The sequence below is a fragment of the Topomyia yanbarensis genome, chromosome 3 (assembly GCF_030247195.1).
Source record: "Topomyia yanbarensis strain Yona2022 chromosome 3, ASM3024719v1, whole genome shotgun sequence".
Classification (NCBI taxonomy): Eukaryota; Metazoa; Arthropoda; class Insecta; order Diptera; family Culicidae; genus Topomyia; species Topomyia yanbarensis.
Window position 1 is genome coordinate 417460749 of NC_080672.1, and position 24779 is coordinate 417485527.

Sequence of the window (24779 nt, forward strand, 5' to 3'; positions counted from 1 at the left end):
TGCTATATTTCACCCTAAGGAGGAAAATTTGGTAAAAACCAACATTTCTCACTAGGGTGAAAATTTGTTGGTATAAACCAGTCTTTGTACAGGAGGGCACAAATCCTTATTTCATACTATGTTGCGTTTCGGCTTCGCCTCATCAGAAACCGACACTAACGTATTGTCGGAATAGATTAGCGCCGGCGCTAATTTTTTCCGACAATACGTTAGTGTCGGTTTCTACCAAATTTTCCTCCTTAGGGTGAAATATAGCATAGTGCTTTCGCATAGGCCTGCTAAGCCAAGACAAGTTTCGGCTTCACTTGTGTCTCATCGGCATAAACAGAACTTCTGCTCTAACGGGACATCACGTTTGATCAGTCGTTTGATTGAAACACATAGTGTGTTTTAGTTTTAAGGGATTTGCGTCAAGCCGGCGCTAATCTATTCCGACAATACGTTAGTGTCGGTTTCTGATGAGGCGAAGCCGAAACGCAACATAGTATGAAATAAGGATTTGTGCCCTCCTGTACAAAGACTGGTTTATACCAACAAATTTTCACCCTAGTGAGAAATTTTGGTTTTTACCAAATTTTCCTCCTTAGGGTGAAATATAGCATATATTAGTTTGCTTTTCCATTATAGAGGTATACCAAAATAGTATCGGTCAATTTATACACTTCTAATCAAGCTCTTTCCATCTTTTGCCTTTCTCATATAGAAAGGTTATGCAATCACTCTAAAAATCATGAACCTAATCCCAACGATTTTTTTTGAATTATTTAGGCGTATGTAGGAGTATGCAATGAGGGGTTGCTACTTTAAAATTGAAACTAGTTTAAAATTTCTTAACAAGTTGAAAATTTTCTACAGGGTCCGGACTCCCCGGATCCTCTTCCTTGGTCCGCCGCTGGTTTCAAGCGATGTTTCAGTGTGGACACATAGCATCTCAAGATCGTGGCTGTCGATCCATTGTATGTATGTGCAAATCGTACTGAATATATAATATTCATTTCCACCTTTGTATTGAACATAACCAGCCATGGGATCGTAGTTTAGACAAATGAGAAAGGCTCAATTGCACTACTAGGTGGATTAGAACAGTTTTTTCTTTATTCGGCATGTTATGATTCCTTTTATTAGTATATCTCTACTATACGCTATCTATGCTCATATGGGTACAAACGATCGTGGCATTCGCGATAACACAAACCTGGCCACAAACGCGACCATGCAATTGCAATAATCCACACTTACGCCCGCGAGTTCGCCTACATGAAAAAAAACCCCGGTAGTTAAGTAAACGTAGCATCTTTAAACTTCCAAACGCGGTCTCAAACATTAACCCACCACTCACGCGGCCATGAAACGGACATCACGTCCGGAGTCTTACCTCGGTCCTAGCAGTCTGAACTAATGTCCTCAGTTGAACCAATCAAAAAAGCGACGCTCATATTCACTAAACAACACGTTTCATGGTGACAGGACCTGGAACTCTAGTGATATGGGGAAACGAACTCTCTTCTACCATCTGTACTCTGCACTAAATAAAAAATACACGCTACATCATTATAAAATCGTTAATATAAAAATGCTTGAGCCCTTTGCGACCATCCACGGCACCTACACCCGAGATCTCGTAAATAACATAACATCCCGGTGATAAAGTGAATGTCTCAGCTCCTATAGATTTTCAAACGTGATCTCAAGCGTGAACCTACAAACTTCACTTCCGGATGTTTCTATCCTTGATATCAGCAGACTAGGTCCATGCCTTCAATTGGACCAATTAAAAAAAGAAAGCTCTCATATCCACTGGACACCACGTTACATGGCGACATGACCGAGGACTCTAGTGATATGGGGTAACTTACTCCCTGTCAGAATGTGAGTTGTACACCGAAAACTATCAGAATGAAGATCCACGTGACCATCCAATAACGCAAGCGTATATAGGAATGGCCACACGGTTACAAAATCCAGTTTTGTACACGCGAAGTCACATGAACGCGAGCACACGTGACAAACACGTTAACATACGAACGCTTAAGCCCTTCGCGATTAACAACGCACACCTACGTTCGCGATCGCGCAAATTTAATAACACCCCGGTAATAAGAAGAACGTTTTAGCACTTACGAAGTTTCAAACGCTGTCTCAAACGCAAACCGACAAACGTCCGTTTTCGCACGCTCATGAATCAGTCATGTCCGGAAACCATTTCTCTCTGTTCTAATAACTTAGGTCCATACATTCAGTAGGACCAATAAAAAAGCTCATATCCACTAGACAACCGGTTCCATGGCGACATCACTGGGAACTCTAGTGATATGGAAGATCTCACTTTCCTTTAGCATCTGAGGCGTACACCAAAAATAAAGTATTTGCTTCACGGTCCGCGTGCGATTATCCAAGAACACACGCGAATATGCGAAAGGCACACGGTTATAAAATAGAATTTATACTCGCGAGGTTACATACACGTTAGCACACGCGACATACAAACGCACACGCAATCGAACACGTTAACGTACAAATGCTCGAGCTCTTCGCGATGATACACGCGATCGCGTGTCCCTACGCTCATACATACGTGAACCGTACAATGAATATCACACTCAGAATCACGGCCCGCTACAATTGGCTTAAAGCAGTGTTTTAGTGGGCGACATTGCCTGTTTCGTCTGCAAATTGTAGTATCGTCGCTGTTGTGCTATCTTATGACAAGCGCCATTTAGCACATTTCGAGAAAAAAGATTTTTAAAGTTTGAGATTGAATATCTTGAAACTTATAAATGGTAAAAACAATTCAAAGAAGACAATTAATGCTTCAATCTATTTTGTATTAAACTCTCAAATATCATGAAGTTCGGTTGACTATGTTGCGAGTTTTCACTATAAATGTAAACAAAAGTCGCACTCACACGTGTCGTAGGTGTGTATTGATGGCAAAATTTGTATGACGTGTCATAATTGTGCATGGAAAATTTTCCATAGAAAAAAAAGCATCAATTATTAACTTTTATTAATATCTTCGGCTTTATTCGGCCTAGAAACAATCGATGAGATGCATTTTGAAGGAAATTGAGCAAGCAATCTAGAAAAAATAGTAATTTTTAATTACAGTGTTGCCAAACATGAAATATTGCCAATTTAAAAGTGAAACTGCGTATTTCTCGCAATACATGTATTTTTATTTTAAAAAATATTATGCCATTGTGTTCCTCAGACATTTTTACATATAAAGACATCTAAAACTTCTACATCTCTCAAGATACAGTGATTTAAAGCAAAAAACTGACAATTTCTCATCACTTTTTTCGCTATAACTCAGTAACCAAGCAAAATTTCAAAATTCCGAAAACGCCATTTTGTAGAGAATTTCCAGATTAGTAATGTTGCATATCTAACTCAGTTTACCCCAAAATGGCGTTTGTCATAAGATAGCACAACAGCGACGGTATGTGATTCTGACGAGGAGTCTCCGAGAACCTAGCTCTACAGCTCCAGTAGGATAATTCTCGAAAAAAAAAAACAGAATGTTAGTCTCATTCATGAATTTCCCATTGATTTCGTATTGCTCGAAATTCGCACTCAAGTCATCTGCTCTCGTCGTCTGTTCTGGTTCAGAAAGTTTAATCAGCTCGAAGCTTTTGAACATTCTCTGCGTAAGTACACCTGTTCGCTGGTCTTCGCGTTGGCAGTGATATCAGCGGACGCAAATTTATTTTCCTTTGAAAAAGAGTCTAATGGAAATGGGATAGCCTCATTGAACAACGCTCTGAGTAGATCAAGTTTACAAATATTCAAATCGTAAACTCTTACAATGAGCCAATTTTGAAATGGGGAAAGTTGGAAATTTACTTATTTCTGTGAATTTATCCTTATTAGAGAGTGTCCCACATCAAAATGCATCACGGAAAAAAAACGCTGTAGAAAACAACGCATTGGGTATTTGCTCTTGAAAATTTGGGTACAAGTAGTTTAGAGTAGAATCAAAAATAATCGAAGCTCTTTTTTGTCGGCTGAAAATGAGCCTGTTGCGAATCGCAGTGAATAGAAAAAATATTCATTCAACTATCCATCTTATTCATTTAGTTGAATATCGTACAATATAATCATTACACTAATTATCTAGGAAAATGTTTTCAAATGCCGATTAAGCATATGAAACAACAATCATCATCGCCATTGTGCCAGGGCCTACTTTGATGCGTTTGATTCGTTGCTGCACTGTCGCATCGTGTAATAATCGGAGCCGAATAAAAATCTGCATGGATGAATGGACGGTTTGTTCGTTTGACGTTTTCAGCTACGTCACAGAATATTGAAAATGAATGCGGCTGAATATGATCAATTTTCATTCAATGGATTTGAATATTTTTAACTCTGGTTTAGAGTGTATTGTTTAAACTGTAATGTTATCGCTGTAAGTTTTTCAAAAATTTGAAATAAATGGCGTCACCCGCCACGAATTGATTTTGCGCAAGTACCTGGAAAATCCTCAACTCTCTCATCGGGACATCGGAAAACAACTCGGAATCGTGCAGTCAACGATGAGTCGTATGATTAAAAGTTACTACCAAACTCTGAGCATCGATCGGAAGGAGAAATGCGGTCGGAATGGATGTTCTATTAGTGATCGGGATCACAAGCATGTGGTGAAAGCGTTAAAGCGGAATCCCAATGCTTCGGTTAGGGATGTGGCCAAAAAGTTGAATTTGTCCAAGTCTTTCGTTCAGAGAGCCATGGACCGGGAGGGACTGCATACGGGCTCCAAATCGTGACCAACGGCAAAATGCGATGGGAAAGTTATGGGCCTGGAAACTGTACACTCAGATGCCGACGAAGGCTCTCTGTTTCATCATGGATGATAATGATGTGCACGATATTTGATGTTCCAGAGGAAGTACGGAAGCAGAAACTTTTAAAGTTTACCAATAAATACATGATTTGGCAAGCAATCTGCTCATGTAGTAAATGAAGTGCACCGTTCGTGACTACCGGGACTGAAAACGGGAAGATCTACCTGAAGGAGTGTCTACAGAAGCGTTTATTTCCTCTGCCAACGGGGTCATTTTCGTACCCAAGAACATGAACCCCCCAACGCACCGAAACTAAGGCCCATTGAAAAATACTGAATTATGAAGCAAGCACTACGGAAACCGCTTTGCCAAAAGCTTACTAATGTGTTTGAAAAGGATCGGTCCACTAGGTGATTTTGTACTGCGTTTTTTCCATGATGCAATTTGATGTGGGACACCCTTTAGAACCCAGAAAAACTGTGGGTTCAATAAATGTTCATCATCATAGCCACAAATTAAAATAATGACGAATTCATATAAAATACAATCTGAAGTCCCTATGCCATATTTCTACTTAGTGGAGAAAATTTAAATAAACAATTATTTTTTCTCCTCGGAGAGGAAAATTGTTTAAAACCATCTTTGCGCGAGAAGAGCACAAAACCTATAACTAAATTAGTAATGGAATTTGCGTTTCGACTTCGTCTCATCAGAATTCGACACTTACTTAGTGACAGGACTATGCTAGTGGCGGATTGACGATTTCATTATTTCTCATCAGCTTGATCAGAACTCCTTTTCTTGCGGGACATAACGCAGAACCAGGCGTTAGTTTAGTCCTGTCACTAAGTTAGTGCCGGATCCTGATGAAACGATGTCGAAGCGCAATTTCTATAACTAACATAAATAGATAGTCGATTATGACTGGAATTGTGCAAACATTTAGCCGAAATTTGGTCCCAAAGTATACGAAGAAAATTTCTCACAGTTACTTAAATTCTATTGAAAACTTTTCTCTAGAGCTAACCAACCTTCCTTCAATACGGCGATTGGAGTTGATTCCACTTGAACATGTCTAACGATCGCGATGACAATTACCTGAAAATAAAAAAGAAAAACGCGCTATAGTCAGGTCTGTCTGGTTAGAATTGAAATAAAAAACATTTTGAAATCCAAAGTGCGTTTGTGCGAACCACCACACGTCGAGAACGACGACGAGGGGAATCCAACAAGTTCCGATAGACATCTTAATTGCAGTTGAGTCTCAATCCACAAACATACATTCACTCTCGGTGTTATGTTGGTGGCCCTTTTTTTCTCTCTCCCCCCGGATCAGCAATGCCTGTGACCGTTTTTGTTATTGTTGCAGTTACTTCATGCTTCGTACAACCGGTCCTATCTCGCAATTAGTGCAAACACGCACTCCTCAAGCTACTACCCCTTGTGTTGTTTTCCGGATCGAGCTGCCCTCTGCCGACTGTTTCTAGCTGGGAAAGAGTGAGAACCCCCTTCAAGATTGCGTCATCATCATTATAACCATCAAGGTTCAGACTGTTGGCACCGACCGGCAGAAGTTGGCAGAAAATGTCGTAACCGTGACTCCCATTTCAATTGAAAGTTGAGCCCGTTCGGCAAAAATTTTAATTATTTCTGCTGATCACCCCAAAGGCAGTGTGGCACTCTACCCGCCAATTGCTGACGCTGTCTGTTTGATGGTTTCTGCTGATGGTCGCCACTTTAAGTAGGGTAATAAAGTCAGCCTTTTCTGCTGGAGCTACTTTGTGCTTCGTCGCACTGACTTACTCGCGATTCGCTTCGGGCTTCGCTATTTCCTCTTGACTTTGATTTGGTTGGCACTCGTCTAAAAATAAGCACTCGTGTTTCAGACGAATCCATGAGCGATGCTGCCAAAATGCCCTTTCTTTTTACGTCTCGAATCTGTACAGCGGCGATCAGAGGCAGTCCGACAAAAAAGAGGGGAAAAAAACTGAAAACGACCGAAACACACGCTCGTAAAATGCACCCAGAAACGACGACGAGAGAGGTATCCCCCTAGCAGAACGAAAGCCATATAAAAATGTAGCCGCACTCGAGAGAATTTATCCGATTGCCACCTACGCCACCTCCTCCCGTGGGAATGACCGCTGCAGCATTGACCAACCCGACCAATCGACGATGAACGTGGAAAGAGAAGAATGTGCATGTATCGACTTGCACGCGAGCGAACAGTTTGGTTGAAACGAGGTCAAACATTTGTTATTTCGTGATGTCTTTCACGTCGTCGTTCTTAGCCGTCTGCCCCCACCACCCCCTGAATAAGCCCTCGTCGCCAGTCCACCGCCAAGTACCCTTCTCTTGAAGGCTGCATGCGACGACGACGACGACGACGACGACGGCACCGAACTGCACTTCTCTCTGTAGAGGTTGGTTGTGGTCGCTGTGTGTTGTATACGTACATAAACATGCAAACTGTACAGAGTGAAAACCGGCTAAGAAAGCTATCTTTATTGACTCGGCTGGATCGTGTTTTTCTTACGACGCGTTGTCGGCATCCCATACCATCGCCGGACCTAGCAGCAGTGGAATTAAGTTTTTACGGGTCTGGTTGAAAATTTGCGCTCGGATGGATATCGATTCCATGCACTTTCGTTGCTGCATGTGGCGAGCAAATGTTTGACTATTGCCGTGTTGGCCGTAAAGCAAGCGTGACAAATGACCTCTACTTTCGGGACATCAAATTGCATGTGGCTGTATTCCAGTAGCGGCTGTGATCTTCAATTATTTTTAACTGTGCAGTTTGAAAAAGTGTGGTGAGTGTGAAAAGGAAAAAATTGAAATAAATTTGAAAGAAAAATCTTCTCCGTAGATAAGTGCGATAAAGAACAAAGTGATAAGTGATAAGTGCGAAAAAAAATAAATTGAAATAAATTTGAAAGAAAACATTCCATCAACAGAATTATTTTTCAGCTAGAAAAACTTATCCGTAGATTGCAATCGGTTCAAATTCCAGCAGAAATCCGATATCCTGATTGAATTGCTCAAAACTCTCCCGATCCCGATCTTCGTGGAGGCGCTGTTATGCCTGATTTCTTGGAAAGCATGCCTGCTCACTGTCACACTAGTTGGAACGTAACAAAACCCGGACGCTGATGAATGATGTACGATGCGTCACTTTCAGACTGGTGTCGTAAAATTCTTTTTTCTCTCTCTCTATCGCTCTGTTGCTTGTTAAAGGTTAACCCAGTACTTTGTAAGATAGAGATGGTTAGGCGGGGAAGATGGATGTTGACGAGCGGTAGTGAATCGACTGGACCAGACGGGCTGCTCCCAGCGAACCTAGGGGAAAAACGGGATGGCATGAAGAGGAAACCGGTGGTGGTGGTGGTGGGTTAGGTTAGGCGATAATCTTGGGTCGTCAATCAATTTTGCAGTGTCCTTTAAGTCAGCATCGTCTCGCTCGTCTGGCTGGTGACTGGAACACGCACAGTGACAACGAGGAAGGGGAATTGAAATGGGCGGTGTGTACCGGTGGAACGAGAAAGAGGTTGTTTTCCAATTCTCCAACTCAATGGGGATAAATTGTTTTGAAATTTGATATGACGACGGTTGGGTGAAGGACGGCGGAACCTGTTGAGGTAGGAGTTAATGTGCTAGGATCAATCAGAGGCTTAACAGGCAGTACCAATTGATAGATGGTTGCAGCTCTGACAGACAGATTTACTCTGACTTTCCGCATGTTCCTTCACTAGACGAAAGGGGTCTGATTGCCCGCTTCGATTAGTAGTTGGAAAATTTCGAATAATTAAACTCATTTCTCATGCAACACATGTACGAAATGACAGTGGAATGGTGTCGGTGGCAACTTTTCTCGGTCCTTACTTTCGGTTTGTTTGCATAAATTTGCACCACTCGTTGTCGCGTCGAGCCGTGCCTTTTTCTGTGTACATCACAAGCGCCTGTACATATGTTGGCTGAAATCTTGATAAATGGCACCCATCAGCCCTGACGTTTCGTGCGTTGCGAGTGCCCTTGTAGGTTTAAATTAGAGCTCAGAGCACTTGCTTTACGTTCGTTCGCTTTATTGGTGATTGTAGTTTGCTACATTGTACCACGTCTCGATTGGTAGTCATTCATTCCCGACTGCCGCGTCGGCTTGATTGTGAAGAGTAGTTCGAGCTCTATCGAAACTATTGAAACTAGAAAGTTTGCTTCGGAGTGAATAAATGATAATGACCAATAATTCTTTGAACAGCTGGCAACGCTGCTACTACGAAGAGTCGTCATTTGCCATCACTCGCCACGCGTAGCTTTGTTTACAAATACATGGCTGAGGTAACGATGGCAGCAAACTCTAACGGTCGAGTCGAGTATACCAGGCAGCAGTGTGGTGATAAGTGGGTCGGTGTAGTCAGTAGGCGAGTTGTCGTCACGGCAGCAGCCAAAAACCTCGCTCAGGGACGTTGTAATTAGATGGTGTTCGCTAGAGATTTTATACTCCGTGGGGAGCGTGGAACGATAGTGTATGTGTGTGTGCGTGTAAGTGTGCAAATGGCGTTGAACTTTCCGGCGTTGATTGTGAATGGGGCGGAAGGAGAATGGTTAGTGTTGTATCATTACAAAAGGAATGTCGCACATCTTCTGATTGGGGAAAAAGAAACACGAGTTGATGTTTAGAGATGAAGCTTACAACAATTTCGTTTGGAAGAATTCTCTAAATCTCGTACGTAGTAACCTTCTTCGTTCAAAATAAATAATTGGCTTATTTGTAGGTAACCACTTGATTCAAGCGATTAACGAATACGAACAACTAGAGCCAGCTGAATTGTCAAAATATGTGCCAACAGATTAATCTTCGTAACGAGAATTCAGGTGGGCCGCCACCTCAGTCTAATAAACGAATCCGCTTCGTGACTTGGCTAGACTGACAGATGTCTAAAACTGTCCAATGGGGATGATATTGATGTAAAATACAGCTGTTTAATTATCACAGTCAATTTTGTGTGAGATTTTATGACCCACATTCCACAAACTGCATTCCAAAAAGACATTTGTGCTCAATCGTATGTATCTCTTTAACGTGTGGGTAAAAATGGATCAGAAAAACCTCGGAATCACAAAATGCAGCGATGGTAGTGGCAGGAAACGAGACACTGTAAGACCAGGATTGCATTGAATTATTTCAAGTGTCAATCCGATATTTCGATTCAAGTGTCAATTTACTTTGAGCAAAAACAATAAAACGTTGTGATCTACACGTATACAAAGTTCGAAAACAGCAACGAACCGGTAACTAGAACACGGTAGCAAAACTCGTACAAAGAAGCACTGTAGGAAGTGGAAAAAAGCTGCCAAAATTCGTCAAACAATTCTCGTTTGGCAAGCAATTCGCGAATATGGCAAATAGATTCACGCCGAAAAACCCGATTTCCAGAAGATTCGATCGATGTTCGTTCGTGTTTGACTGTCGGTCATTTCATGCAAAATTCCAGCCGCCAATCTTGAACGGTAATATTCATGAAATCAGTAGAAGTTAGGTGTTTGAAGGCGACTGAGGGAACGTCTATTCAGGAGACTGCAGGAATAGGATCGGCACATCGTCGCTGTTGTGCTGTCTAATGGCAAACGTCATTTGGGGGTAAACTGAGTTAGATATGCCACGTTACTTGTCTGAAAAATCGCTACAAAGTAGATATTTGAAATTCTGCTTGGTAGTAGAATTTTGAAATTCTGGCTTCAAATCATTGTATTTTGGGATTTGCTCAAGTTACATTGAAATTTTAGATGTTTTCATGTGTAGAAATGTCTGAGGCAAAATTTTCAAAAGAAAAATACATATATTGCGAGAAAAAAGCAGCTTTACTTTTTATTAAATGTCATGTTTGGCAACACTAAACAAAAATCACTATTTTCTCTAGATTCCTTGACCTCTTTAAAATGTATTTCACCGATTGTTTCTCGACCAAATTAAGCCGAAGATATGAATAAAAGTTAAAATTTGTGGCTAATTTTTGGAAAATTAGCCGTGACATAACGTATAACGTGACATAATTGTGCATGGAAAATTTTCCATGCACAGTCATGTCACGTTATACAAATTTTGTCACTAATACACACTTATGACACGTGTTAGTGCGACTTTTGTTTACATTTTTTGCAAAAACTCAATATAGTTAACCGATCTTTGTTATATTTGAGAGACTGATGCAGAATAGATAGAAGCATAGATTGTCTTCGATGAATTGTTCCTACCATTTATAAATTTCTAGATATTCATTCTGAGACTTTAAAAATCGTTTTTCTCGAAATGTGCCAAATGGCGCTTGTCATAAGATAGCACAACAGCGACGAAACATCAAATAACCCTTTGAGTATTCAAAAATCAAAATGGTATTTTTTTTTAACGCTGAATGTCTTAGAATGTCATAAAACGTCCAGATCTAGCGCCTTCACGGGGCTTGGCAAATTTTGGATTTGAGTTGACCATTCTCTGACTGGCCTTTTAATTTATTGTATATCCCGTAATTTCTGTCTTTCCCTTCGTATTTTTTTTAATTTTCACTTTGCACCGGGCTCCAGGCCAGTACAAAAATAAACTCTCCGGGGAAAAACCCTAACTGAATGCTAAAATGGACCAAATACTAAGATTTCCCAATTAAATTTATACATCTTGAACTCGGTCGGATCACTCGGATTCCGATAGTAAGTAAGTACTCTAAAGATTTCGACAGATATCTCGAAAGCTCGCTAAGTTAACCTTGTGATGTTCTGCTTAAAGCAAGCAAATCATGTTACTGGCCGCAAACCTTTTATAAAGGACCGCGTCTACATGCCCGCTCACAATGTTGAGATCGACGGCGCAGTCACTGATTCCAATTTGTCTTGCGAGTATCTATTGGTTGTTTCAAGGATCCCTTGTTTAAGGTTGGACAGAGAAAGGGTAAAATTCGCAAACGAAAAAAGTAGTTTTTTTCCACACCGTATGTCAGATCTTCAAAAAATCAATCAGCAGTACAGTAACAACATTCTACATACGCTGATTGATTTTTATGAAGATCTGTCATACGGTGTGGAAAAAACTGCTTTTTTCGTTTGCGAATTTTACGCATTCTCTGTGTAACCTTAAATGAGCAAAACTTTTGAATGATAATTGCACTGGACGAGTCAAAAGCGTGTGTCCTTTCTAACTCGTGTTGGCGGGATTGCGTTGCATTTAATAACATTCTCTTCGACAAGTTCAACTGTTTGTACCGCGTACCTGGGTTATTGTAGCCATACGGCTCGGTGTGACGATTGCACAGAGAATTATGAGGATGACTCATGCATTGGGAGTGCTGAAAAGTGCGCCTATTATGGAGAGACGTGTCCGAGAAATCTGAAGTGTTCCCTTAAAACAGACAGATTCCAAGGATTATTTTTTCTCTTGAGAGGTTGTTACTTATGGTTTTCCCGACAAGCTTCAGCAGCACGTGACTCGGACTTAGTCGCAGGGTCGGCGCGCTACTGGGCAAACTGGAGGGATTTCGCGGATCTTTTGGTATATAAAACACTCAACTTTCTGAATGTAATTTATTGTAGGCTGTTCGTGTGGTGTTCGGGGTTTCACTGGTGAGTTCACTGGTCTGGTACTGCAAGATGGCGATGACTGATCCTTGGGCGTAGGGTTCTATGCTGGGGTGGTGGGTAAAATGGCGGTCCCAGAAAGGCGTTCTGGGCGAGGTGTCCAGCTTCCTTCGTTGGCGAGATCGGTTGGCGACGGACGAGACCGACTTTTACCCGTCCGAGAAGGGTGGCTCTTCTTGGTAATTAAGGCCTTTGCCCGACAGTCTTTGTCCCTGGCTTTCGTTGGCGACCAGAGGACTGAAGGCTGGTCCTTTACGGTTAGACGTAGGTGACCGTTAAGTCCGTTACGTTAGCAGTGTTCAGTCTCCGAGAGTTCGCAACTTCCAGGAATTATAGTAAGTATCAAAAGGTCCTGTGAGTGGAGAGCAATCCCAGAATTACTGGATGTATTAGGGAATTCGAGTAGGCATCAAGATGGCCCCTCTATCTGATTACCTGAATGGCGTTAATGTATGGTCGCTCTGTTTAACTCACTAACTCACTTAACTGAAACACCTCTTAAGCACTCGCTCGCCTGTATGAAATTGGCCGACGAAGACTATTTGATGGCGGTTCTTACCCTGTTTCGGATGATTCGACCTTGGTAGGGTTACTGACGATCCCCTTTCTGGACCTTGGTGGCGGTAAGTCCCAGCGGTGTTGTTGTGTATTTGAAATGTATGTAATATTTCTTTTGAGTAAATTTTGTGTAAAAATCAAGAAATTTGAATGTTTTTGGTTGTAACGTTCGGTTACAAGGTTACTAAATATACCAGCCCAGGGAGCTTTGACACAAAGCTGAACCAAAGAGCACCTACTCCAAGAAATTTGAGGAGTTTTCAACGCTTCTGGGAACACCAAGTATGTGACATTTGACATGTGACATTTCAAGTAGAAATTCAACATAGTGCAGGACACATAGAGCACCGCCACGCATCCACTGCTTCCAGAATAAATTCGCCATGATCTGTGATTGAGTTCGACACTTCCATCCATGTACCGAACTCTCATCGGCGTGAACCCACGACCTCAGACCGTTTACCGCTCCTAACAGAAAATGGCTAGGTGTTAGCACAGGTGATTCGTCGTTATTCAGGGAAATGTTGATCAGTGGTCACGAGTTGACAATGTTTTGGACCTCGATCAACGCGATCTGATGCACTTCGACGGTAGATAGTCTACTCGGTTGTAGCTCGTTTAAATTCAGCTTCACGCTGCGGATCAGACGTTCCTAAGTGGAGCGAGCACGACAAATTGAAGGTCCACTACTGGATGCGACTTGAAGTAAATTCGCTAGCAAGTACTCCCCTCCTAGCCATGATGTTTCGAATTGTCATTATGCAAGAGTCGGTACCTTCTCTCCGTGTGACGTCCAAGCAAAACCAGAATCGGCCCGAAATTATCCGCCCCCATGTAGGTGAATCTCTCGCAGAGTGATTTGTGGCTAGCTTAGTGATCTAATCGATATAGCTTTCCAACTGCGCTTGGTGGAACAAGTAGTCCTCCGCTTTAGCAAGTTCTTGTTGCACCAGCGGTCCAGATACGATGCTGTTGTCTCGTAGAGTGCTGCAAGTTGTCGATGTACCGGAAAACGAAAGCCATGCTACTCAGAAGAGAGGTCCATCTAGAGTATTCTTGCGGCTTTATAACAGGATCCATAATTCTGGAATGAATAAGTAGATGTGAACTTGACGGTTTCTCGATGCTAGGAATCGGAAGCCAGACATGTTTGTTTTGTCCAAGAACTTCCGGTCCCCAGAAACAGTGACTGTCCGGCGATAGATTGGGAACACGTGTCCACTGCGTCCATTCATCGGCAACGTTCTGCTTCAACGGAATTTAACGCCACTCGCAAGCTTCCGTCGACTCTAAAATTTCCCGAGACGAGAAACGCAACGAATGGGCTATATCGCCGGTGGTCTGATTTCAGCCAGTATAACACGTCCTTGAAATCTGTCCAGAAGTACCGCTAGCCAACCGTGATGGACAGTGATGCCATTATCGTATCCGCCAATCGGACACCGAATAAGGCCGCTTGCAGCCCAGACTTCGGGATGCACAGGAATTTCAAAGGTGCTACTCTCGTTTTCGCTCCTACCAACTAGCTCTCAATAGTGAGCCCCTCGCGAGATCGACGATAGAGGACCGCCGCGTTACCGTTCTCACTCGCATTCCGAGCACCTTTTCTGTAGTAGCTTCGTCATGACTGTAGCGGAGTTTGATATCCTGTTTCGAATTTCAAACCCACTACTTGCTCGTGAATCTTTTTTACTTCCTGTGCGAGCTTCACTGCGTTTTCCTCTGTTTCAGTGCTAACGAGCATATCATCGACGTAGTGTTGCTTGATGATTGCATCGATCGCCTCTTTATGGTCCTGCTTGAATCGTCTTCCGTTTAGGTTCTTGGCGTGTTGTGCAGTGGTCGGTGAATAGCATGCACCTAAGGTTATTACCTGAATGACGTAAACTCGTTGGAACCTTTTCAGAAGAAGCGCTGGCAATGTTGGTCTTCGATTCTCATGCGCACTTGATGAAACATTTCCCTGATGTCCCCGCATACCACCAATCGGAACTCACGGAAACGGATCAGCGCCGACAACAGCAATGTTAGCTGATCTGAACATTTCAGGAGGACTGAGTTTAAAGAAACACCATGGACGGTGGCAACTGCGTCCTGCGTCCACGCTAGGCGAAACTTGTCTGGTTTTTTGGGGTTCACCACAACGAGTATAGGTAGGTACCAAATACGCGCACGCTTTTTTTGAAGTTCTTCCGAAGTCAGCTTTCTTATGTAAACTTGGATATTTTGCTCAAGAGCCCCGACTAGTGCAGGATCCTTGCCCAAACGGTTTTCGAGACATTCCCATCGGTTGAAAGCCATCGCTCCACTGTCCGGAGGTCAAACGTGATCGTGTGTTCAGAGGAGGCCGGATTGGTTAAGCAGTGGATGGGTTAGGGATTCTAACAATGACTTAGCCCGTTGATCATCCTGAGAGAGAAGCAGCTTGTTTGGTTTGATGATCCAGCGTAAAGTAAAATTTCATCGCTTTGTGAAGATCATCCTCCAGCCTACACTCACATCTTCCCACACCATGAAAGTTTGCGTATTCGCCGATGTCTCCGTTTCCGATACAATTGCAGTAAATCGTCCACCCCAAGCGGGTATTGACGGCGATCGGTTCGTTTCGGTTACCTTAACGACTCTTGATTCCGTGCCCGAGATTGGACTGATAACGCGGCAAGTGGACAGAGTGGATTTCGTCATTCAAACAACACTCGGTCAGAACGATAAAATCATATTTTTCTTTGAAGTGTGTGTGGCGATTTTGCCATTTTGCCGTTCCAGATAGTGAATGTTACAGACTTGCGGAGACAAAAACAGTGAAACAAACATCCATGAATAATAACTGGCACCACGGAAGATCCCATAAGCTTTGCACGGGCTGCCATTATGCTCGTTTGACTCTACTAGTTGACACTTCGCAAGTCTGCCAATTTGACGACACCGACCAGAATGCATAAATTTGAAATAACATAAAACTTAGCTCAATATGAATTCAAAATATGGAAGATTTTTTAAAGTGATGTAGTTTTTAGTCACGTGAATAAATAAAACGACCTTTTTTAAGGAACCTTGCGGTATTTAATTTATATTTGACTACACTATTTTTGTCTGACCACTTTAAATGGAGCTTTTCAAAATTAGAATTGGTTTGTTACAAAATTAAAGTTGTCAACAAAGAGGCTTCCTTGAAAAAAATATTACCTACTCTTTCTGCTTATTGATAAAATTCACAGAAAAAACAATTACTTTATTACCTTGCAATTTGACCGTTGAACTTGTAGCTCTTGCGCCACCACCACCACCGCCAAGGGCCACCAATTTCAAACTACACTCCCCACGGCCGAGTCCATTGCTCTTCCAGCGAAGGAATCCCGATTTGTTGTTCTCATCAATATTAAAGCTTGCGGCAAATTCACATCCAGATCACCCCTCGCGGCTGCCTTTTCCCACTCAACCACTGACTGCGCAAGAAAGAAAATTGTTTCTAAATGCACATAAATTCACCGAACAAACGAAGACACAAACCAATCCACATCGTCGGTCGTAACCGTTGAAGCACTAAAGAAGGTTGTGCTCCATCGTAGTGGGCCTTGCCATCGTTGCCTAGCGCTTCACACGATTCATGGTGTTGGTAATGTTGGCTCGACATCACCAATACTGAACGTATGTGAACCTTACCAACCAGCTCCACTGCCACGATGAAGCTTCAACGCAGAAAGAGCCTTCAAAGAAAGATAATGAGAATACGTAAGTCGAGCTCCCATTGCGGCCCGGACCGGATTTGTATAAAATCACGTTTCGCGGGTTGGTTAGAGTGGTGCGGTTTACCCATCCTCACCACACCAGTTTTTCCGCACAATCCGGAAATAGTTGATCGCATATATGAGCAATTATAGAGGTATTATTGAATGTATTTCTTTTGCCTGTTTTCTTATCCCCGTTCTCTAGCTGGCTGGCTGGCTGGAACAGAAACTCGTTTTACGTCGATTCCGCTACTGCTGCTGCGGGAGGATTCACCGTACCCCCCTCCGGATGGAACGGCTATTGCTCTCAGTGAAGCGGGTCGGGAGATGCTAATCTTTCACGCCATTAAACCGATCTCCGTCTGAACCGGTATTTTGTGTTTTCCGATGGTCCGTTTCGTTTTTCCATCATAAAATTCCTACCGTCAGCCACGCGGACGCGGTACCGTTGCTCAGCAAAATTTCTACTGCTGAATCGGAAAATGACTCAGCTTTTTGCACCGAATTGGTCCGAGACGAAACGGTTGGGGTCAGTTCAGTCAGCCCAGAATCAGCCGGTGTGGCAGTCTACGGCTGCCATCAACCTTGGAAAACTTGGAGCAGGCTGGCCTTGACAACAATGCCGGTGAGAGGGTGGGACAAAACCTATCGGCGCTTGACTGGTTGGCTGCTGTTGGAAATTTCAGCAGGAATGACTAAGACTAATGCTGATAGATTGAGGAGCTGACAGGTGGGAATTCGTTGAATTAATCGAAATTCGGACGCTTGGGGTGGGCTTTTTGGCGTCTAGTTTGATGATGACTGGTGGAATTGAGATAAACATGTGTCGTTCACTTTCTCCGGGCCGAAAATCCTCGAGTAACCAAAAATTCAGTTGAAAACGGTTTAACAAACTCCAAAAATAGTATTCCAAGCTTATTTTAAAACAATCAAACGAACTTTCATTTGTTACAAATATTATTTAATTTTCTCATGTTTCTGCCTCGGTTAACGTGTTGTTTGATGTCAGTACTGCATGGCGTAGATGACTGAACTGGATAAAGGCGCTCCTGCAAGCCAGAGCTTTCACTCATAGAAAATATTCCACTTAGGGGTGACTCGACGTATAGCACAAAATTTGGGTTTGGCAATTACTGCAAACTGAAACTTTTCTTGCTCTGGTGTGTAACCACTTTTCTTTAGGAGCCTAATTTTGAACATCGGCCAGCAAGGTGGCGTTAGAAGATTAACGAATATAACTCCCGTAGCACGCAACTAGATATTTTAAGTATTTACTCCCAAATAAATACCATGATCTTTCATTCATGTATTTTGAACTAACATGAATAAAACAACAATTGATTTATTTTTTTTGCAATGTCCCGTAAACAACACTCGGGTTGTTTTCCATTATTCGCTATATGCCGAAATAATAAATTTCGGATCTAAACAACATTTTAACAACATGTTAAATATTAATCTATAAAAGAACGAACGCCGACTTAGTTCCTTAACCTCGATCCGAATAGGTCACGTAGGGATCTGATCTGAGTTTGCGATCAGCGTTGTTTGATTATATGTGATTTGAATCCAATGCCAGGCAAGAAGGAATATGATTCAACATCAGGCTTCTCACAGTATGAACTGCTGGAAATACATGGGAAAGCGTTTATTCAGCTAATGGATTTCAATCCTCCTCCTCCTTCGATATGATTCCTTTAAGGAACTCCAAGATAGTGCGCAGTGCAAATCGACGTATCTTGATTATTACACGAGAAGCTTGGCTCAAACGATGTTGGATTCGATGTTGTGTTGCATAAAAGTCATCAAAATGACGCTTTCAGCCTCAGTTAAACTTCTGTGAATGTTGGTAGTACCATATTACGCCCATGATGTATCCACTTTCGTGAGGATTAACGCCGTTATCACCTTTAATTCTCGTAGTAGAAGCACGTTTCACTTGTGGTTTTCTGATCTCACTACTCAGCCGGAGGAACGATACTGTACTGTTTGTGTAGTGGATAAGGTACAAAGCAGAAAAAATTGATTACTTGGGTTATTGATAACTATAGCAGAGTATTTTTCTGTTTCCGCTCTGGGCGAGATTAGAAGGTAGACTGAAGCATATAAAGCTTATTAATATATAAGTATATTTTTTAAGATTTTATGTCGCTGTGATCTTTTTTTTGACAAACACATTCCAGTACTGGTATTTTACCGGCACTACTGGTGCTGAGGGATGAAGTACTGGGGAACCGGTTCTTACAAAAAATGGTCGGTACTAGGAACCCTACCTAGTTCAAAAATGGCTCCAATCAACTACAGCTAACAATAATATTTTACTTGTGCGCGCCTGAAAAGGGTAACAGGCTTAATTGACAGGCCGGTCTGCAGGGTAACGATGACAATCTCTTAGAGCTTGGATTTTCGAGGACTGCTCGAGTGGAATCTAGTCAATCTAGTTGTAATAACTTCAGTTCTACGGATTGAAAAAAAACTTCAGTTTTACAAACAATATAAATAACTTTTAGTGCTCAAATTATAGGTTATAATCTTAGTTATTAGCCTTACTCATTTTTGTTAGCAAATATTGTCCATTGAGTTGGGGTTACGTAGCTTTCGTCGACGATTAAAGTACACCCATTAAATTTCGTCTGAATTCTAGCACGGTTTTTATGCACCAAATACTACTTCAAGTACCGATTTCTGAGATTACAGTCACCGAAGGACTTGAAGATTGCTCTGTCATGAATTTAGATAGGCACGATTCGACAGTTGGCATCGTTCCTCTTAGCCATGTTGCAAAAAAAAATAATAGCGGGTTTCAACGCAACTCAATATATTCCACCTCAGCACTCAGTGTCTGGTTCCCATTTTCCCCTTAAATTTGTTGACATCATTCCATATTTAGATTTTCCTTGTAGCTCCTGAGTGTATACTGTTAATTTCGGTAAGTTCAGGCAGATGGTCCAAGCCTTTGTGTATATTTTTTATGCAAAATGAATCTTTTCGGTTGGGCGAATTCGTTGAACTGCATGGTTGATATGATGGAACTGGATAAAGGCGACTTCAGTAAGCTTAAGCTACATTTTCAACTGATACTAACTCGATCTATCGCCAACTTTTTACTTTGTTCTTCAGACAATGCAGACTAGATCAAAGTTGCTGTTTTTGTCATTTGCTTCCAGCTGGTTCGGGTAGAAACAGAAAGTAGGTCAGATATCGTGGCCGTTGCCTTCGGTAGTTGGAAACAGACTGAGGTATCACGGAGTTGTTGTACACTGTGTGCTGAGAATGAATTTTGCTATGATCAGCAAAGGGCATAAATTAATCTCTAAGGTATATAAACTAGCATAAGCATACAGAACTTTTAAATCTATTTTTTGATTATAGAGGTTTTAACCTTAAAGTCATTCGCCTCTATTTTTTGCGTTAGAAAAATTTCTTTGAAAAAATCTCCAACCCGGGATTGGGAATCGAACCAACTTTTAAAGCAATCCTGCATTCTGTGAAAGGAAAGGTTCTATAACAAAAGTTCAAGAACCGTTTTTTCGAAAACAGAAATGAAAATTTACGAAGCCCCGCTGTAATTGCTTTCAACAAAAATGGTATGACAAACCCACGAACTCAGAACTCGCGATATTTCTGCCGTCACATTCAATCCGACTGTTCTGCCGTTCTCAGCATAATTGTCCCATGTATAAGGGAATCCCATAGAACATGGGACAAATATGCTTATAACGGCAGTGTTGGTAGCATAGACAGGAAATGCGTCTATTCTTTGTTTGCCTCATCATCCACACTCTAACAAAAATAGGTTTACGCTTGTCACCTCATTTTGGCAGCAAATATATCAATTGGAAAGCACTGAACTGATGAACTGCCATAGTGGTACAAATCAATACAATACAGAAAATTGTCCAACATTTGCACGATCGGGTAGCAAAAACGTTTTAGATCTAACTCTCTGCTCAGACAATATTGCGCTTGAGTTAGCTGATTAGCTCACGCTCGCAAAAAGATAAAGGCTATTTGAATTCTCTTTTAGATATGGCAATATATCGTAATCCAAAAACTATAACCTGGGTGACTGTGTATTTTCCAACAATTGATTCTCGGAGCCGAGTAAGCTGAGTACGAGAAACATACCCTAATACTTTCGAATCTCCTAACTGTGCCACCTTATGTTTCTTATTAATCTCGTAATTGTGCCTAGTGCTAGATTCTGCGGAGACGCAGTCAAAACGCATGCCGCATTATTTTTCTTTTCTCCTTCTACATGGACATTGACATCAGAAACAACGAGACAGGGCCGGCGAAAAGCGTGGGCAGTATGGTTAGTAGTACCCACTCGAAAATAACCGAGTGGGTAATTACCCACTCGAAATTTGGAACCATTTCAAAAAAATTGATGAGCAACGCATGTATCTCGCACTACACACATTTGAAAACATCGATGTATCACAAATCCATTTGCATAAACAAACGTGTATGCGTGTGCATTGCGAAAATGGAAAAAATCCTTACTAATGGACCCCTCCTCTATGCTTTTTACCCACTCGGACGTAAAGTGTTTCGCCGCCCCTGTAACTAGACAAATGTATATGTACGAGACATATTAGCCCGGCTACAAAACTGTCTGGCAAAGACCGTTCTGTCGGATTTCTGTCAGTCCTTGGTTTAGCAGCCTGGTCAGGTTTTTATACATGTTACCTGTCGGGTGAGCTAAAGCAGGGCAAGATCTGTTTCATTCTCAGTTCCTGGTAAAATTCTGAAAGGAACCGTGCAAAGACTCGGACATTAGTTTTCTGGTAGAATCGTAGCAAGAATCGTTCATAAAATCTGAGGAAAATGTGACAAAAATCAAGCCCTTATATTTCTGGTAGAATTCTTGCTAAAAACGAGCAGTATCAATTAGTTTCACCGCTTCTGCCAGAACTCGGATATAAAATGGCAGCTGCTAGAGCTTCACTAGCATTCCGGCAGAAATGTAACAAGGGACTATTAATAAATTACGTAACGTGTTTAAGGGAGAGGGGGTTTGGTATGAAAAATTGTGACATGTTGTGACATATAGGGGAGGAGGGGGTTGGGAAACTAGATTGTTACGTAACATGTTTTACTGTACAAAAAAAATATTTCGAAGAATTTGTTACGTAACAGGGGAGGGGGGATAGGGAAATTTTTGACAATTTGTTACATGGGGGGAGGGGCAGTCAATTTTGGACAATTTTTGCGTTGCGCAATTTATGAATGGTCCCCAACCGTAGCGGAAAATTTCGCCTTACTGTTATTACCAGTTTTCTGTTGGATTTTAACCGATTCGGGTTTCTCTTGCAGTTTTCTATTATTGGATTAATTATAAATATGTATAAAATACAATTTTTTTACATTAATTTAATCACGTGCTTTTCAAATCTATAAAGCTTGCGGTCGGTATTGTATTCGTTCCGATGGAAAGAGGTAGAAAAGGTTTCCGTGATTATCCGTAGCGCATCTGAACAGATTTAGTGATACGTATTCCGCACTAAAATAATCAAAGAAAACCATGACTATAAAGGAATACATTTTGTGCTCCTTACCATATTATAAGCAAAACAATTTTTCTCGTTGTTTTTTTTCTACTTCCTAAACAATGCCCATCTTTAATATTTTAACATTCCTAGACAAACATATCAAGTGGTCCTAAGTGTAAATGAGAGCCTCGTTTTGTGTACTCCGAGTCTAGTGAGACGATGAATAATTTTAACTGAATTTGTTTGTTACAAACGAGTTCTTCCGACGTTAATGTTGACTGTTCCTGCAGCGGTCCTTAACAACAGACCAGAGAAAAAAATCATTTTTCCGATTTTTTGAGCCCAGACAAAAAAAATGGGAAGAAGTGAAGTAGGCAGGAAAGCGACAGTGTCTAGGAAGCACACTGCGGTGCTTCATAGACACTGTCGCTTTCCTGCCTACTTCACTCTATTTCTACTGTTAGCTGTGGCAGAGGGCAATCGTTGTTCGAATTATCCTCCACAGCGTGAGGGGCCGGTGCTTTTGGATTTTTATTGTTTGTCGGGGAAGTGAAATTTCACACCTATCTAAATCGACAAAACGGTTTACAACGGTCGCGAAAAATTCACAGCTTAACGGTGAATGTCAGTCAAATTTGGTAATTAATACCTCGAGGAGTTCCAAAACAATGAAAGAGTTTATACTTGCTCATGTAAACTCAGGTAGGTCTGGCGTTTCTATATAAGCCAATCCCAAGTCAATTAAAATCTTCGTGTGAAAACCTCACCGGAGGTGGCAAACCTAGATTTTATACTTGCGTAGTGCATTCCAAAGCGCTTCGCTAATTATCGCAGAGTAACACTCTAGTCTCTTAGACCTTTAATTTTTACTTCATTTTCAATGTATGACATTTTGGAAACGAACCTTTTTAAACCGTACATAAAAGTAAACAAACAAAAGATCACAGTCAAACGCACAGCATACTGTGATGAGCGCGTTAAAACTATCACAAATACGTGGGAACAAGGCAAATGTATGCGAGTGGCTTATTTCCGATTGAGTCCTTACCTCTGCCAGCTATGGCGAGCAAATTCGCCACACCGATTCACTTTCGTTTCTCTTTGTTTGAATTTCGCCATGTTTAAATTTTAGATTTCAAATGTTCAGAGATTGTTTTGGCAGTTTAAAACACAGGAATATACTTTTAAATATCGTAAATATTATATACATTTCTAGCTACTGCTCATGCACTTATTATGAATTACTGTTATTACGGCTGTTCGGCCATCTATGGGAGCTGTCCATAAATGTCAGCTTCTTTCTCCGAACAGCCTAGATAAGCCGTGTAGTGTCGGTAGTGGTAACACCAAACAGGGAACCCCAATTCCATAGTGTCATGCGACCCGTGCTATGGGTAAAATTGTTGAGGGGGTTTAAAATATTCTCAATGGCGAACGGAGCCTGGGAAGAGCCGGGCGAACTCCCCAGTAACTGGCTGTGGTCCACTAGGAGGTTGATAACTCTATTATCTTTCTCCGGACAAAACCAGCCTAGAGGCCGCGTGGCATCCGGCGGGTTTGAAGTATGTCAGTTATGGAAATAACTGTCAAATTCATTCGCAAAGGTGGCCGCGTCACTTATGAGGAGGCAAAGAGCTTTAGACCGATCAGTCTGACCTCCTTCCTTCTCAAATCAGTGGAACGTTTAATCGACCACTACATTCGGGATGGTAGCTTGGGCGAGCACCCGCTGCATGCAATGCAACATGCATATCAGCGGAGGAAGTCTACTACCACCCTGTTACACAATGTTGTCTACAACATTGAAAAAGCTTTTTCACAAAAGCAATCAAATTTAGGAGTTTTTCTCGATATTGAAGGTGCTTTTGACAAAGTGTCTTTCGAATCCATTTTGAAAGCAGCACGAGATCATGGAGTACCTTCATATATCACGAACTGGATACACGCAATGCTTAGCAACCGACATCTGTGCTCATCGTTAAGACAAGTAGAGATGAGGAAACTGAGTGTCTGCGGATGTCCTCAAGGTGGTGTGCTGTCACCACTTCTATGGAACCTTGTCGCCGATAGCTTGTTGAGAAAACTAAATGAGCTTGGGTTTCAGACGTATGGTTTCGCCGATGATTATCATATAATGATCACCGGTATTTGCATTAACACACTTTTTGAGTTGATGCAACAAGCCTTATGTGTTGTTGAGTAGTGGTGTCTTCATGTTGGACTATCAGTTAATCCAAATAAAACCTCAATGGTGCTTTTCACGCAACGAAGGATTACAACCGGAGCTCGTCCATTGCAGTTTTTTGACTCTGAAATTATTGTCGAAGATCAAGTAAAGTACGTTGGGGTAATTCTCGACTCAAAACTTAATTGGACAGCTCACATCGATTTCAGGATCAAGAAAGCTTGCATGGCCTTTGGCCAATGTAGACGGGCTTTCGGCAAATCTTGGGGACTCAAACCCAAGTACATTCAGTGGATCTACACAACAATTGTTAGACCAATACTGGCATACGGGTGTCTTGTTTGGTGGCAGAAGGGAGAAGTCATGACAATCCAATCAAAGTTAAACCATCTTCAGAGGATGGTCT

At 41.8% G+C, this 24779-nt stretch overlaps 1 protein-coding gene across 2 annotated transcripts in view; it reads right to left on the reverse strand.

The window, feature by feature from the left end:
* Nucleotides 1-24779, reverse strand: part of LOC131691785 (protein piccolo) — a 267985-nt gene that overhangs the window by 123065 nt on the left and 120141 nt on the right. Inside the window, exon 1 of one of the 2 annotated variants that reach the window (XM_058978419.1) lies at nucleotides 5819-5864. The exons of the other annotated variant lie outside the window; for it this stretch is intronic. The gene's annotated coding sequence lies outside the window, so the exon portion shown is untranslated. Of the gene's footprint in view, nucleotides 1-5818; nucleotides 5865-24779 lie in introns of those variants that run through there. 2 annotated transcript variants of the gene reach the window in all.